The following is a 17,138-nucleotide window of genomic DNA, read 5'->3' on the forward strand; positions in this document are numbered from 1 at the left end:
CCAGTGGAAGGTGTCCCTGCCCATTTCAGAGAGATCTTTAGGGTCCCTTCCAACCAAAGCCATTCTGTGATTCTATGAGCATTTTCTTATTCAGGCTTTATTAGGATAGAAAACTCACATATCCATATGACAAAATGCCCAAGTGCTCAGAAGTTGCCCTGTCATTTTGTTCTGTGGGAGAAATAAACAGATATTAGGCCCAAGTGATTTGTCAAGCCAGAGCTAATTGCTGAGTAGGTGCATTTCAGAGGTGTTAATAGCTACCGTAAAGGATACTTCACACAAATGGAGCTGAGAAAAAGCTCAAACAGCTGATAGGACCCTGTTTTATTTGTTTTTGAAGAAGTTATTTTGAAGATATAAGATCCCTCTCCGCAAGATCCTTAATTTAACAATCATTCCATCTTAGTCAGACTCTTAGGCACAACTGAGAGCAGGAGTGCATGTGAGAAGGGTGTGCTGCTGTACAAGGCTGAGCGCTGATTAACTGAGTTCATTTCTAGATCATCTGATTACCTGCTTTAAAATGCCTATGTTGGGACTGTATCTTTTCATCACTAACTTAATATCTTTGTGCCTCACTTTAAGCCCATTTTATAGAGTAAGGAACATGTTTAGAATAATTTCAATTCAGTTCTACCTTAAACTGATGTTTTATCATTTTGGACCCTTTATCTCCTTGGATAGTCTGGCTCTTAGACCCTTTTCAATGCCTTTTGACTGCTACTCTTTCTAATAAACAATTTTAAATAATAACTTAGCAGTTAGAGTGTAGTTATCAACTGCTGTAGCTGCTGGGCCTTAAATGTGGATAGGTTACTACCACAATTCTGGATTCCCAAAATCCAATTATTCTGTCCTAATGCTTTCTGAAGGCTAGAGGTCTGAATATGGAAAACTTGGTAGTTGCTACACTTGCTGCATTGAGGGTGATAAGATTTTTATTGAAGACACCAGCCCCCTGTCAAATAGTAAGGAAAAAGCCAATACCTTCTTTAGAGTCCCATTTAAAGTATAGTTTAAGTTGACAACACAAATCTGTGAAACTTTTTAAAATTACTCTTTTAAAACTACATGTTCTGACTCTTACACTGCCAAAGACACACTTGAAAATTTCTACTTAAAGAAAAACTAAACCAAGGATAATAGGATATTGCAAAGAAATGACTGGCCTCACCTTCCCCTAAAAAATTACTGATTCATTCTTCAATAACATTTTAATAATTTTCCTTCTGCTCACCTCTGCATACTGGCCATTAACAGAAACGTCACACAATTTGTGAAGATTTCATAACAGAGACATATCACTGCTGCAAAATAATTACACAAGTAAACCATATTTATGCAGTTTGTGTCACAAGAATCCTATTTTTAATTTATACTGTTGAATTAGTTTTCTCTTGGCAGTGTACTGTATAGCTTCAGGGTGCAATGGAAAAACAAAATGTTAAGCCGGGAAAACACTGTATTCCCCACTAGTTCCAGATGCCCCAAAACAATAGATAGAAACCCAGCTTAGTTGAACTTTCTGAGAGACTTCACATTTTCAGAGGACAGAGCTTCAGCTAAACAGGAGATCAAACTGCCTCTGTATTTCCAGTTACCTGTAGCATATAAAAAAGAAAATTTTCTTGTTTTGACTACTACAGAAAACTTGAAGCTAACATGATGTTATAGCAAAAATTGCTACTATAGTGTTAGTCTGCCCTGGAATTATAAAATGCCATGACTCTTGTATGAGCCCACAATTACATAGGTATTGAATAACCTACTCTCTTCTTACCATGGATTATAGTGGAATACTTTGCCAAAATCTTAGATGTTGTTTCACTCAGACAATTTGGGATAATTAGCACATCCGTTTTAAAATAACTGGCTAGAAAAATAATGCAATTTTGAAAGTTTATCTTAATGAAAGGTAAATTTGTTCTTTAATGAAGATTAGTGGAATAGAATAAAGCTTTCATTTTAATAGCTTTTACAGTGTCTTAAAACTGCAGATGTCTATAATTTTTAAATTTTTGCCTTTTCCACTTTTACTTCCTAAATTGAGTCCTCAAGTTGTAACCAGATTTCATGGCATCTGCTGACATCATAATTGGCAAAGTCAATTAAAAAAGACAAGTTCTTTCCAAAGTTTACTGAGATTACATTATCACTTTCACAAAAAAAAAAAAAAAAAAAAGGCAACAAAAAACCATCTTAAATTATAATGAGCATTTCTTAGTGCTCTTTCTTTGGAGTAGAAGTGTCATCACAAATAACAGAGCATCAAACTCTCTTACCCTCTGGCCCCGATGATCATTTATGATGCTGTAGTTACAGGGTGATTTAAAAGAGTTATAAGGCTATAACTTGGATCAGTGATCTGGAGTCCAAAGGCATGGGACAACAATCCCACATGAATTTGTGCTCTGTCAGGTTGTCCTTCCTGTTCACCTATTCCTCTGCCCCAAATCAAAGTTTGCTTAAGAAAACCCAAGTCCTTCATTTCTGGATTTCCCTGTCACAGGGAGCTGTGCATTTTAGAGCCTGCAAATTCAGAACAGACTCTCTTCTGTTTAGCCTGAAAATTCCCCATTTAAAAATTCTTCACTGAGCCAGGAATACTGGTGACAGGGAGAATTCTGGACTGAGGCATGGATGCCAGCAAAAATCTGCTTGCTAAATCACATGTAGGGTCAGAGAATCCCTGGTGTTCAAACAATCAATTACTCAGGGAATTCTCCCTCTTCTTAAAAGACATGCCTCTTCTCATTCTTGAGTTAGGTGGGGGAAAAGAAGGGTTTGGCATACAGTTAAGCTACAGCACTGGGAATGGATGTCAGTTTCTTAAAAAAGAGAATCAGGTAACTTTTAACAGGAGGCTTGGAAGTTGTCAGCAGTGGAGCCTGAAATAATTGGAAAAGATATCCAGAGCTCAGAATAAGATTCATTTGCAAATGAAAGAGATGCCCACCTTAGATGAAAGAAACACCCATCTTGGTAAATCTTCTGGGCTGACCGAACTGTCAGAAGCTGAGCTGCAAGAATATTGCAAGTCAGTTGCTATCAAACCAAGAGTGGTTTGTCAAATAGACATGTATTTCCTGTGACAGCTTAAATCAGAGATACAGCCAGCATGCCTGTTATCATCACATGGATTGTGAGATGTGAATATGGACACTTCAATTCTGAGCAGAAGAACAAAAAGCCATCAACTACTGGAAGTTTAGATAGTTCTTCAGTAACAGCTGAAGACATAAAGATTCTAGGCCCTCCACTGAGCACATTGTTACGCATAGTTTATATGCAGTCACCTGTTCAAAACCACAAATACATTGTATCATTGGAAGTAGCTATGGAACAGGAATAAAGGAAACAAAGTTTTTGGAAAATTGAAGTGGAATGTTAAAATTTTGCCATGCCAAAAAATACAGAATGAAGAAATCTGGTGAATAGTACAGCACTAGAAAAAATAAAAAGCAATGGGGAGAAAATATGTGAATAGTTATAGAACCATGGGAAAGATGATCAAGAATGAGGATCTAACACTTTCACAGACAGTATTTTCTGTATGCCATCCTAGGCAAGGGATACAATTCTATATCATATAATTTATGAATACCCACTGAAGAAAAGTGTCGAGTAGACCCAAAGGCTACATTGTTTCCGTCAGAGGAATGCATGGTTGGGAAGGTTTCAAGGACTCTTTTGATACCTTTCAATGTGTATTGCATTATAAATCTTACATTAAAATTTAAAAAAAGAACAAAAAGTTGGTATGTTCCTACAACATTTATCCTTTTCCTCATCTTGATAACAATGTATAAGAGTTGGAAGCTGTGAGATACATAATTACTTGAAACCCACACTCATTTTGTGTAGGTTCTGACTTGTGCACTGACTTCAGTATGATCTTAGGTATTCAGCACTTTGCAGAATTTTGTCTGTAAACAGCTGCAGAAGCTCCTGCTTTACATAAACAAAAGGCTACTCATCATAGTTGCAGAAAGTCATGGGTTTCTTTCTAAACAAACAAACAAAAATGCCTGTGCATAATGCAGTATTTAGAAAGAAACTTGGACATTACTCACTCTTCAGAACATCTTCTGATTTAGAGATTTCACATGAAACAACCCCTCCATCTCCCAAAAAAAAGTATCAAAGGACACAGTGAAACAAGAATCCTTATTCTTGATTTTCTCCTCTATATGGACCAAATATATTTTTAGAGCAGATGTTATTTTCAAGAGCTCACTCACTTCTTTGTGCTTTTGTTTGGAGTTCAGATTATTTGTGCTTAAGTCATTGCTTGTACCAATTCATCTTCAGGTATATAATTTGAACACCTAAACCCAACATTCTACTAGAAAGAAAAAAATTTGGCAGCTTAATAAACAGAAAACTTGATTAGCTCTTTTCTGAAGTGCATTAATATGATTATTTTTTTATTCTACAACAATTTTTACTACTTTGTTTTATGTAGTTTTGGGGTATACAAATGTATACCCCAAATATACTCTACACAGATATACTCTTCTGTAGAAGAGTAGAATTAGAGGCTTCTTTTGCGTTTATCAGATGTGACTCCTTGTGATGATAGTAAAACCATATTCAAGCACTGGCAAAGCACACTTTGTCTTCAGCTCATTTGTGTAGCACATTTCCAGTTTAGATGTAGTTTGAGACACTGCATTTTCATATTGTATTGTCTTGGAAGTATATATAAATATCACCTCTTAAATTTTAAAGATTTTAAATGATTCTTTGATATACAAAAATAGAAAAAAATATAATTTAATTTAAAACTCTTAGTATGCAACAATATTTTCTTTCCATCTCCTCAGTGGATTAATAATCAAATGTACCTGGCTGCCCTTTTGTTTTGATAATAGCTTTGTCCTTTGAGCATTGTCACAATAATTTTTATATGCGTACAAGAATAACTAAATCTTTAAACTTAGTGTATTATGTAGATTAGAAAGACTCTTTTAACTGAAGTAAACTATTACAGAGCCATAAAAGTTGTTGGAGCTTTCATTTAGGATAGGATTTCGGAGCAAGGACTAGATCAGACTATGCAATGTGTAACTCTGGCCATACCAGAACCCCCACACCCCAGTTTTCCACTTTATAATTAATTTTGTTTCAATTTCGTCCTGATTTGTTTTTGTTTTTGTTTTTGTTTCTGTTTCTGTTTTTGTTTCTGCTGTCTGGGAAAGCAAGAGCCAAATTATTTTTCCTCCTTTCTCCAGGATGTTGGTTGGTTTGATAAACATACTCTCTGTTACTTAGGCTGTTAGTACTCAGGCAATATCCTCGATTCTGCAGTCAGTGTCTTCTGCACCTTTGATCTTGCACAACAATGATGATGATGATGGCTCAACTTGACACTTGTGAGCATGATTTCTTTAGTTAAATGATGGGAATGAGGCTTGAGACAGGTCTGCAGGCCATGTTTTCCCACCTCCTAACAATGCATCTTGGACAAAAAAAAAAGTGAGAGGAAAAGAAAATCCCTGGAAAATCACAGGAGGTCAGTGTAGGTGGTCATATTTGCTTGCTGCTGGAAATGAGTTGCCTTAACTGGCCAGGACAAGCCTAGCCCAGAAAGAAGCTCTGATTATTGGTCTACAAGAAATGCAGACAGTTTGGTAAAGTGGAAGAAATTGGCTTTTATTGTATTCACAGCTGTTGAAGTTCCAGAGGGAAGCATTTGACATGGTACTAAGTTTTAAGGACCTTAGTGAATCTAAAGACTAGTTATCCCTGAAAACAGCTGTTCATCTTGATTTAAGCTTCTTAACAGATCCCTTCTTGATTTTACAAAGTAGACTTGTGCAGGCTGTTTTCAGGTGAGAGGTCTATTTCATAGAAAGCTCCAGGCTAAATCTATTTCTGGAGCCATCAGGCCAGACTGATGCTTCTCATGCTTAACTTTCTGCTCTTACCACAGCACCTGCATAACATAATCAGCAGATTTAATTTGGCTGGAGAAGATAAGTAAGTCAAAACCATCATTACTCAAGCAAATTGTTTGAATATCCTTCACTGCAGGGAAGCTGCCTCTGCTTCATGAGTGATGCTGCTCAATTCTGTCAGAACTGCTAATTTGCAGGAGAGGAGCAGAAGTGCAAAGAGGGTCACATCTTCATTACCAGCATTTTTTGCTGGAATAATAGAAGTTTTGGGGGCACTTTTAATTCCCTTTAATGTTTGAGACTCATCTCCTTTTTTAATTCTGGCAGTGTTTGGGAGGTGTTAGGTCCCAGACTGGCAGTAGTTGTCAGTGCTTTATTAAGGACCATAAACTGTCAACTTGAAGCACATGGTTTCCTTACTGTCTAGTGATAATCCATTGTTAATGATTAGCCAATACTCTTCTTATTACCATATGTTACCTGGTGTTTTTTCATTTCAGTTTTGAGGCTGCATGGGGACAGTTAACACACTGTCTTGTGGCCAGAGTGCTCCCTGACCCACATTATTTTGTTTGTGGGCAGAACAAAAACACTCTAGCATCTCCTCCTGGAACTGGATTAAGATCTGTGCCGATGGTATTAAGCCTCTTGCTGCCTTGGATCACAAGATGATTTTGTCTATTTTGTTACTGGAATAATTTGAGGTACGCTTTGGAGGGTAGCATTCTTGCCTGGCTGAGCATTTCTGGTGGCCAGATTGTCACCTTATTGAGATCCATACAGCACCTGCTGGTTTCTCTTTGTTTAATGTGTCTAAGTGATTATTAGAGAGTACACATTCAGGGCCATTTTTACCCCTTTTCCACACTTGGTGACCAAACTGGCTTTATTAGTAGCAAGAGAAAGTGGTTGTGATGGATATGGGCCAGCAGTTGGACAAGGCAAGAGCAAGGGGGTACAACAACTGGAAGAGATAATGATGGTTTCTGTCTAATTGATTTCAGAAGATTTTGGAAACCTAGCTGCTCATTCTCTGGTGACTCTCTTGTCCCCAGGGATAGAAGTTGCCTGCTCAAGGCTGGCAAGGCTGAATTTTTGGGGGGGTGACCAGTCTCATTCAATTATGAGACATGAGCCCATGGGACAGAGATGACAGTGCAAAGGGGAGCAGACAGGTAGTACAAGCAAGATTGTGAAGGTGTCATAAATCAGAAGAACAGTGCAGTTCTGTAGCCTGTTATACACTCTGGTCATTTTATGTAGACTACTCTGTTGGAAAACTTAATGTCTAGTAATTTGGAGCCACTGCATAAATTTTTTTTTACTATTATTTGCTTATTAAGGTGCATTTCTTTCCCAGATACGTTTTAAGTCTACCTTATGGTCAGCACTGTCTCCCTTCTGGTTTCTGGAGTAATTTTTAGCTCTTAATTGTGATCTGGAACACCATCAATGACCAGAGTTCTACTTAGCTGAGATATTTACTCCAGTTCCATGATATACTAAACCACCTGAGATCAGGTGAAGTGCCTGGCTTGAAACCCATCATTTTTTAGTGTTTGCAGATCCCTTAAAGCCTTTTGAGGGACAAAGACCTTTTTTTTTATTTTGGACTCAACAGAATCAGCATAAGGACTCACTGGCATCCCTAAATTTCAAGTGAGTTGGGAGTTAATGGTCTAAGGAATGAATCAGTCTTCTAGAAGACACTGGGCTATTGGATCTTCTTTCCCTGGCTTGCAGTAGGTACTATATTTCAGGACTACCATTTTTTTATCCATTTTTTTCCCATTGTTTGTAGAAACTTGCTTGAGCAAGGATTTGAAGTTTGGGATTCCAGAAATTATTAATAAAGTCAGTTTTTTAATGTTTATTTTATACACACACATTTATATATATATATATATATATATACATACATATATATGCATATGTATAAATATGTATAAAAATATGCATACACACACACACACACACACGTTTACATTATTTGTGATAGGGTTTTGATAGTTGTGCTTATTTCTTTAGTGGAGTGCCTGGGTTTTTGGACAACATGGATGAGAATGAATCTTCTATTTAACCTAACAGGGAGAAAGTATCATAGTTTGCAATTCTGGACTGCAAAACAGTGCCTTGTGCTAAGTGGAGAGTCAAGAAATAATCCTATTAGAAAGCTTCAATGTCAGAGGCTAGGAGAATTAAAAAAAATAAAAATGCTTTGTTTCTATACAGCAAAAAGTTGAAGGGTAGAACTTATGAAATACTTAATTATTAATGAATATGTACAAAACATTGCAAATGTATTTTTTTGGTTTAGATTTATATATATGCCTAATACAGAGGAAACACATCTTAGTGACTGTCTTTCTGAGAAGGTGTTTTTTTGTTCTTTTGCAATAATGCATAGTCTCAAACCCTTAAACAAAAAGCAAAAGTAACTGAATCTCTGCAAACAGGAATTTAGTTAACCTACAGCTGAAGCTGTTCCTTTTCAATGCCATTTCAAATAAAAGAAAAGCAATCAGGTTGCATGGTCATGAAGCAATTCGTTACAGCTGCACAACTTTAGTAGTGGGAATGGGTGTTTCCTTCCAAATATGATGCTTCATTCTCTGAAAATAAAACTGGGGGACGAGGGGGAATTTACTAGGCCTGATTGACTCAGAAATGTGACTGAGTTTCTTAAAATTAACTTTTGTGGCTTTAGGACAAGTTTTTTTTTTTTTGTTGATATTGCTGTTTTCAGTAAACTACTTAAAGTGTATATAGTTAAAGATTTGAGATTATCTGAAAGTTTCCAACCAGGAATTTGTACTGACCTAAATACATTGTGGGGTTTTTTTCCTAAACCCATTTAACTCAAGCCAATGCAACTCCTTTGTACAAAAAATCTTTGTATAATCACTGAACAAGAACAGGCATTAATAAGTACCCAGGCAAGGTGCAATATCCTTTAGAAATCTTTTCCTTCTGAAATGAATGGAGGCTAGATTAGTAGTGTGATCAGAAAGAGAAAAAGGCATTAGGGAACTAAAATAAAGAACACATACAGAAGCTAGGATTCTGCCTATAGAAAATACCTATAGTACTGTCTCAATCACAGTTGCAAATATCTGCAATATTATTCTGACCCTATTTAAATCACTGGGAGGGATGCATGAATAATAATCAAAGCAATATAATTTTGAAGTCAGGAAAGGTTTAGGTTGGATATTATAAAAAAATCTTCATTCAGAGGGTGTTTGGGCACTGGAAGAGTCCCAGGAAGTGGTCAGAGCACCAAGCCTGACAGACATCCAGAAGCATTTGGAAAATATTCTCAGGCACATGGTGTGACTTTTGAGATGATCCTGTGCTGGGCCAGGAGTTGGACTCGATGATCATTGTGGATCAGTTCCAAATCAGGATATTCTGTGAGTCCATGAAATCTCCTGGAGCTTCTTGACTTTTTCAAAAGGCAATGTTAAAAGGGTCCCAATTCATTGCTAAGCTGAATGATAATAAAAAAAAAATAATTGAAAAGAAAAAAGAAAGAAGAAAAAAACATGGGTGGAGAACAGTGATTTCCCCCAAAATGCAACACCCAGCCCTACCACCAACCATTTCTGGTTTTATTCCACTATGTGAAAGTTTACAAAAGTTTAATCTGCTGTATTATATCCACCCCAAACTGCTCTGCAGTTGCAAACCTCTACCTACAGCTTTATTTGGTATAAAAGTTGTTTGGTTTCCATTTGGTTAAAGTAGTTGATGTAACACAAATTGAAATAAGCTCACCCTGGTCCAGATTAAGCTTGATCTCACAACTTCTTGTACAAGGTAATTTATATCACTTAAGAAAAGGGTTCCCCCTCACAGCTGGGATAATAATTCTTGGAAGAATAGCAACCAAACTGAGAGCAAGCTCTTTAGACATACTTGCTCTGCAGAGGCAGGAAGCCATCCTATCTTTGAAGGAAATAAACTTCAGAAGGGCCTTCTCTCCACAAGGGAATGCTCTGCCTTGTCACTGCCAGCCCACACTACTAAATATCGGTGGTTTTTTGGTTTTGTTTGTTATGTGTGGTGATTGTATGAACATTCATTCTGTGTATTCTGGAATAATGGTGCGGCTAATGCTAACTTCCCAAACACTTGATGTCTTTTTAAGTAATTTGAGCATTTTCAGAGTTTGGCACTTAGTTTCTGCCTTCAACACACAAAACCAGCTACAGTGTACATGATTTTTCACCCAGAATTACATGTGTTTGCAGTTTAAGAGCCACAAAGGTCTCCTTTTTAGCCCACTTAAATACAATAAATTATTTAAAGGAATATTACATTTAAAATTGAAGTGAAAATAATGGTATAAAAGTAATGAGGCCCTAAAAATGAAAGGCTAATCAAGACAAAAATACTTGGAATGCAAAGTATTTTTGCCTTTTTTTTTTCTTTCTTTCTTTGTCTCTTGTATGCATATATATGTATGCAGATGTATTACAAGTATACATGTAATACATGTATACATGTAATACATGTATTACAGGTATAGAAGAGTGTATAAGAGCCTTTACTTGTTTCTTGTGAGTTTTTGACTCTTCAGTATAAGGATGCTGATATACTGTGGTGGGTTCAGTGGAGGACAACCAAGATGATCAGGGACTGCTGCACATGATGTGTAGGGAGAGACTTTCTTCAATCAGCAGAAGAGAAAGCTATGAGCTTTCCTCCTACTCTCCCAACCCATATCATGGCAGCAGAGCCAGACCCATCTCAGTGGTATACAGGGACAGAAAAAGTGGAAACAGTCACAAGTCAGATAATGAGAAATACTGATTAAACATTAGGAAAATCTTTTTCACCATGAGGGTGGTCAAGCCCAGAGAGGGTGGGCAATTTCCATCCTTCTGAGAAAGCCTGAATTTGGCTGGACAAAGTTCCAAGAAACCTGCTCTTGGCTGGGTACTGAGCTAAGCAGAGACAATTTCTGATCTAAATTATTCTGTGATTTTGTGGTTGTAATGATGCATAACACAGTACTCTATGCATATCCTAAGCCATTATAATTAGGCAGCTCTAGCCACCTCCTCTCTTGAAAAGTTTTTTAAAATCTCCAAAACTGGAAAAAAAGATTGTGACTCTTCACTCTTCACTACGCTACAAGTAAAGCTGACCCTGGAAAAATTATGAGCAATGGTTGAAAATATACAGAATGGGATCATTGTATTTAGAAGTATGGTTATTATTTTTAAAACTCCTGTTATGAGTCGTATCTATTAAAGTAACTTTTGTTAGTCTGTTACTGAGACAGGTGATGGCATCATTCAAGTTATCTGGCCAAGGGTTCTTTCATGAAATACTAATTTCCTTCAGAAAACCTTTTTCTTTTCTCTCCAATTAAAAAGCTGACCTATGGAATTTTGAGATGTCTGTTGAAATAGTAAATTTAGTGTACTTTGCATTCCTTAAGTGTTGTTCATGCTTGTAGTCCCTGGAAACCATGGGAGTTTGGGCTGCACTGTGGCCTAAGAATACCAGTTTGAACATTTTGTAAGCATAGATTCTTGCCTTTTATATTTCCATTGCAAGTTCCTGTTTAAACTAGAATCCTGGCAGGTTTTCTAAAGAAGATAAGACTATTTCTTATGGCATATGTATATTTGAATGGTCTTTTGTAATATGGAAACTGAGCTATAAATGTATTGAGCCTTAGCCTTTTTGACCTTCAGGATTTGCCAAAGGCTATGCTGGATTTCATAGACTAGTACCTTTAACCTCCTAATTTCTTCATCTAAGAATGACAATATGATTAAAGCAAAAATTGTAATTTATGAGTAAGTTATATAACTTTTTCCAGAGAATTCAAGGCCCCTGGGTGCTTTCAGCCTCTATTCTAAAACACATTTTAAATACTTAGGGTCTTAAATATTTTTCTTTGCCTTTGTTTTTTGTTGGGCAAAACGTAGCTTCATTTCTGTGTCTGAGGTTTTGCAGATAACTGATGATGCATTTATTTTTCTATGGATATTTTTTGTTTGTTTGTTTTGTGTATTTGCATATAGCACATTTTACCTTCACTTCAAAAAGAATGAAGCTTTACTGTTGAATAATATGGTCCATTTTTGCTGAGAGATGAGTGAAAAGAATAATGAGAAAAATGTATTGATGTAATCTCTGCATGCCAGATAACTTAAGCATGTTCATGTTGGAGGGGCTAGAGCAGGTAGCACAGGAACAGCCTTTATTCAGCGGGTTTCTCAAGGACAGCAGGGGGTACTGCAAACTCAGGTTTGTCTGAGTGGCTCAGAGCAAAAAAAAAACCTCCACTGTTACAGAGAACTGCTTTTCTGTGGGTTTAAGTCCCTCTTGGCAAGGTTGGTGAAGATACCAATCCCTGAAAAATATTGTCCTCTATTTATTTGCAGGACAGCTGCTGCACTAAACTTCTGGCTACACTGGCTGCCTTGACAGCGTGCCTGAAAATCCTATGGGAATAGTTAAATCTCTGCAGAATTTTGGCCTCTCTTTCTGTGTAAGTCAGAGAGTTCAAAACTTTATGTGTTAAGTCTCTTTTTTTGGCTCCTTCGACTCTCATATCGCCTAGATGGAACAGAAAGCACCAAATGAACAAAGTAGCCTTGTTGTTCTGGCTTGACTCAGATTAATAAATTATACCTCACTTGCAGTACTTAACAAATAACACCCACACATAAATGCTAACTTTATTCTCTCTGTATTGCTTTCTTGAAATATGAGTTTATTAAATCAAGCTTTGCCTTTCTATTTACATTTACAAAATACACCTCATGGATACATAGCCAAGAACTTGTAAAGCACATCTGTTTTCTGTAAATGATTTGTACAATCAGGTTTCCAGCTTATTCTGAAAGGGGTGGATTGCATATATGTGGCATGAAATGACTTCTAAAATAAAAAAATTATAAACTCAATTGGATACTCTTCAGTATTTACTCTATAGTCTATTTTTTATTTAGTATATGCCTCCCTGTAACTTCAAAAAGGAAGGTTGCATAAAAAATAGAAATCTAAACAGAAAGTTTCCTTGCAAAAGTTCCTAACCTCTCTAGAGTCAGACAGTATAATTACGGAATTAAATTTATTTTGGTTCTGACTCTAACTCTGCTGGAACCTCCTTTAGAATCATAGGATAGCATGGCATCATCTTGTTTTTCTTTCATTCATAGATCAAGAATATGAGCTGTTTGACAAGAGAGATCATGCACTTCAATTTCAGTTTTTGTTTTTATTCAAAATTCAATGTAGGTAATTCACGATCTTATAAAGAAAAGTGGTTTTCAGGATTTCTAAATTCCTGAAGATGTTCTTTCACAAGTTATGTGACAGAAAAGTATAATTTTTAACACTCTGGCTAAGGTTATTATAGATTGTTATAAGTTATACTTTCAGCCTGAGATAAATAAGTGGTCTGATATTCACACAATAATTTGCTATTGCTTTGTATATTAAATATAAAATTGGATTCCTACAGGCAAAATACTTGACTTAACTCAGGGGGCAATGAGAATTAAAATTAATGGGTGATGAAGCAGAAGGTGGTGAGTTCCATGACCATTACCTGAGGGCTTTTGGTGTAAGTTGAGCTCAGGAGATGTAGGTGGATAAGTGGTTACACTGCAGATTGCATAACAATGATTTTCTCAGCAGGGATCTTGCATGGATGCTTCCTCTGCACTAATAAAACTCCCCAGAGATGGAAGGATTTTCTGTGATCAGTGGGTCAAGGGATACAATCAACACCCAAGCAAGTTTTCTTCACCTAATCAATCAGAGACAATGCAGAATCACAGGGATCCATTCTTATCTCACCTCTGTCTTGGGGAAAAAAACCTCCAGTTATATCAGATATGAAAAAAGAAAACAAATGAAAGGAATACAGGAAATTATAAGTGGTATTTCTTCTTTTTTTTTTTTTTTTCTTTGATAATACTCTAAGAATAGCTACCAGACCATACAGAGCTAAACTAATTATTCCTGGAAGTATATTTCATATATATAATGATATAATTAGATATAATTCTATTACCATCCCTAAAAGTGTTCAAGAAACAATTCAGCATGGCACTTAGTGCTATGGTTTCATTGATAAGATGGTGTTTGATCAATAGTTGAACTTGGTAATCTTGGATACTTTCCAACCTTAATGATTCTATACATAAAAATTTGGAGGAAATAGCTGCCCTGATTGCTGCAGAGGTGAAGCAGGTAAAGAGACAGTGTCATGGGTTCAAGCCTGACAGCATACCAGTTAAATGTTAAGCTTTCAAAATGAAGCTGGCCTCATTCAGTAAATGTCAAAATTAAGGCCACAACAAGCATAAATTAATCCTGAGGTACCAAACTTTTTTACCAATGGTTTGTAAACTGCTGGTGTTTACAGGTTATTCCTGTATGCACTGCAATGAACCAAAATGGCCAAACCCAAATTTTGTGTTTAATTATTTACTTAGATAAAGCAATCATGGGAATGCTGCAAAAGGTAGTGCTGGAATTTTTTTCAAGAAGCTTAGGTAGATCTTTGACTAAAACATAAAAAAACACCTTTATGATGATATTTCATGTAATATCTTTGTAACACAATTAGGGGAAGAAATAGAACTCCTGGAACCAATCCAGTGCATTAGAAAGAGTAGCTTACTGTTTGCCCAATGCAATAAAAGAATTACAGAAAAAATATTATGTGATAGCCTGTTTTCTGCTATACATAGAGGGTCAGAGTTAATTCTGACATTTTTAGTATTTATTACATAGGCAACTTAACTTACTTAACTGTTGTTTTGACTGCAGCAAAATTATGAAGAACTGAGGGCAGAAATTTGAAACAGAGTATTAGAGTTGTGTATAAACTTGTTTGTCACAGCCCTGTAGGAAAGAAAAGAAAGAAAAGGAAAGAAACAAAGAGAAAAAAACCAGGTACCTGATGTAGCTGTTTAGTTGGTAAACTGCATTTACCACCCAAGTGATACTCCATAACTTGTAATGGATCTAAACCTGAATTCATTTCTCAAACTGGATCAAGTATGACTGTGGTGGTTTAACATTGGCTAGATACCAGGTGCCCACTAAAGCCACTCTATCCCTTCACTCCTCATCTGGACAAGGGAAAAAAAATAAAATGAAAGGCTCATGTGTGAGCTGAGATACAGACAGGGAGAGATCACTCACTGAAATGAATAAAAATAATGAAATGGACGAAACAAGCTTGACTTAGGGAAATTAATTGAATTTGTTACCGATCAAAATAAGGATAGGCTAATACAAGGAAAACAAATCTTAAAAACACCTTCCCCCTACCTCTCCGTCCTTCAGCTATCCCACAGGACTAGCTCAGCTGGTTAGAGCATGGTGCTAACAATGCCAAGGTTGTGGGTGCAATCCTTTTAGGGACTGTACACTTAAGAGTCAGGACCTTCTGAGTCCCCTCCAATTCAGAATATTCAGTAGATGATATCTGTAGGCAACTTTACTCCTGATTTTCTACTCTCTCCTCCCCAGCAGTGCAGGGAGATGAGGAATGGTGGTTCCAGTCAGTTCATCACATGTTGTTTCTGCTGCTTCTTCCTCATCCTAAGGGAGATGAATCCTTTCCCTGCTCCAGTGTGGGGGTCTCTTCCACAGAGCGAAGTTCTTCATGAACTTCTCCACTGTGAGTCCTTCCCATAGGTGATGGTTCTTCAGGAACTGCCCCAGTGTAGGTCCCTTCCACAGCGTGCTGCCCTTCAGGAACAGCCTGCTCCAGTGCAGGTTTCCCAAGGTTACAAGTCTTGCCCAGAAAACCTGCTCCAGCATGGGGTCCTCTCTGTATTTTCCCATGCATACATCTCAAGTCTTATCTGAGGAGGTTAACTATAAAATTATCCATTTAACAGTGCTAACCTGAAATTTTAAAATAAAACTTAAGGTTCAGTGATACTTTTGTCTGATATCCACTAGCAGCTAAGCTAGAAGGCAGCTCACTTCACAGAGATCATGGAATAATTGTGGATGAGTAAGTGCTATGAACATATTTACCTGGGCAAGACTGGAACAAGCAGCTGAGAGCCAAAGTGTCTCAGGTCCCATCACCTACATAAAATAAAGCCTTCATTCCATCTGTTGCTGTGTTTTTGCATGTGATACAAGGAATACATTTTATAAACATCTTTTTCTAAAGGACTAAGCTGCATTCCATTCTGAAATTTTATGTGTCAAAGTCGACTCTTGATTAAGCCAGTATATGCCAATAAACTGATTGATTTAAAACAGTACAAGGCAGAGAAGTCAGAAATCAGATGTGTTACAGCTTACTCAAGGGCATTTACAATAATATACACAGCAGGTAGGAAATGGTACTGGGAGATTTTTGTAACGTTTTAGTGCAGAGAACATAGCCATGTTTAATGAAAAGTGAACAGCCTACCTTTGCTAGAAGAGACAGCTGATGGTTTTAGGGTTTTCTAGTCAAGGAACATGGAAATAGGTAAGCAGACACCTAACCTTCATCTCTCCAGCTATAAACTGAGCCTGTGCTTTATTCTCCACATCATAGTACCACCCAGTTTGGCAACGTTTCTGGCATCCTTTTTAAGGAAGCATCAGAATTGCCAGATTGCCTTAGTAGGAAAGCTGCGGGTCCAGACTATTTCCCCAAGGAATGCACTGGTGGCAACTGGCAGGATCCCAGCCAATGTGCCCCAAAACTGAGTGTCCTCTAGAAAATTCAAAATGTGGAAAGGACTAATCCAGAGCTCAAGCACATAAAAGAAAGAGAAAAGATGCTAAAAATCTCCAGTACAGCAGTTAAGTACCTAGGTAGCTACTAGAATATCGTGGTAATCTCCATAAGTGAAGAAAGTCTCTGTATGTATGTGATCCCAGCCATGGATGTCTTATTCCTGCAAGTAATCCCTGTCCTAACTATCTCCTTTCAAACTGTTATGTTCCTATGATTTTCTCTGTGTATAAAGCCTTGGCCTATCGTTTGAGCTCTGAATTCACTGCTGGCAAGTATTTAAAAGTCTCTGTCACAAGACCAAGGATTTAATTGTTATTTTGCTTACCAGTCCCTTCGGAGAGTCTGAAGCATGTGAGAGTAAAGGTGTATATGTCAGTCCTTACCATGGATAACTGAAGGACCTCCAAATCTCCACAACCATTGATATAACACTGTTCAGCTACTAAAAATTTCCTTTAAGAGAAAAAAGTAGAATTCCCTTCATGTTCCTAACTTGTCATCTT

This window comes from Parus major, chromosome 2, assembly GCF_001522545.3.
Source record: "Parus major isolate Abel chromosome 2, Parus_major1.1, whole genome shotgun sequence".
Lineage (NCBI taxonomy): Eukaryota > Metazoa > Chordata > Aves > Passeriformes > Paridae > Parus > Parus major.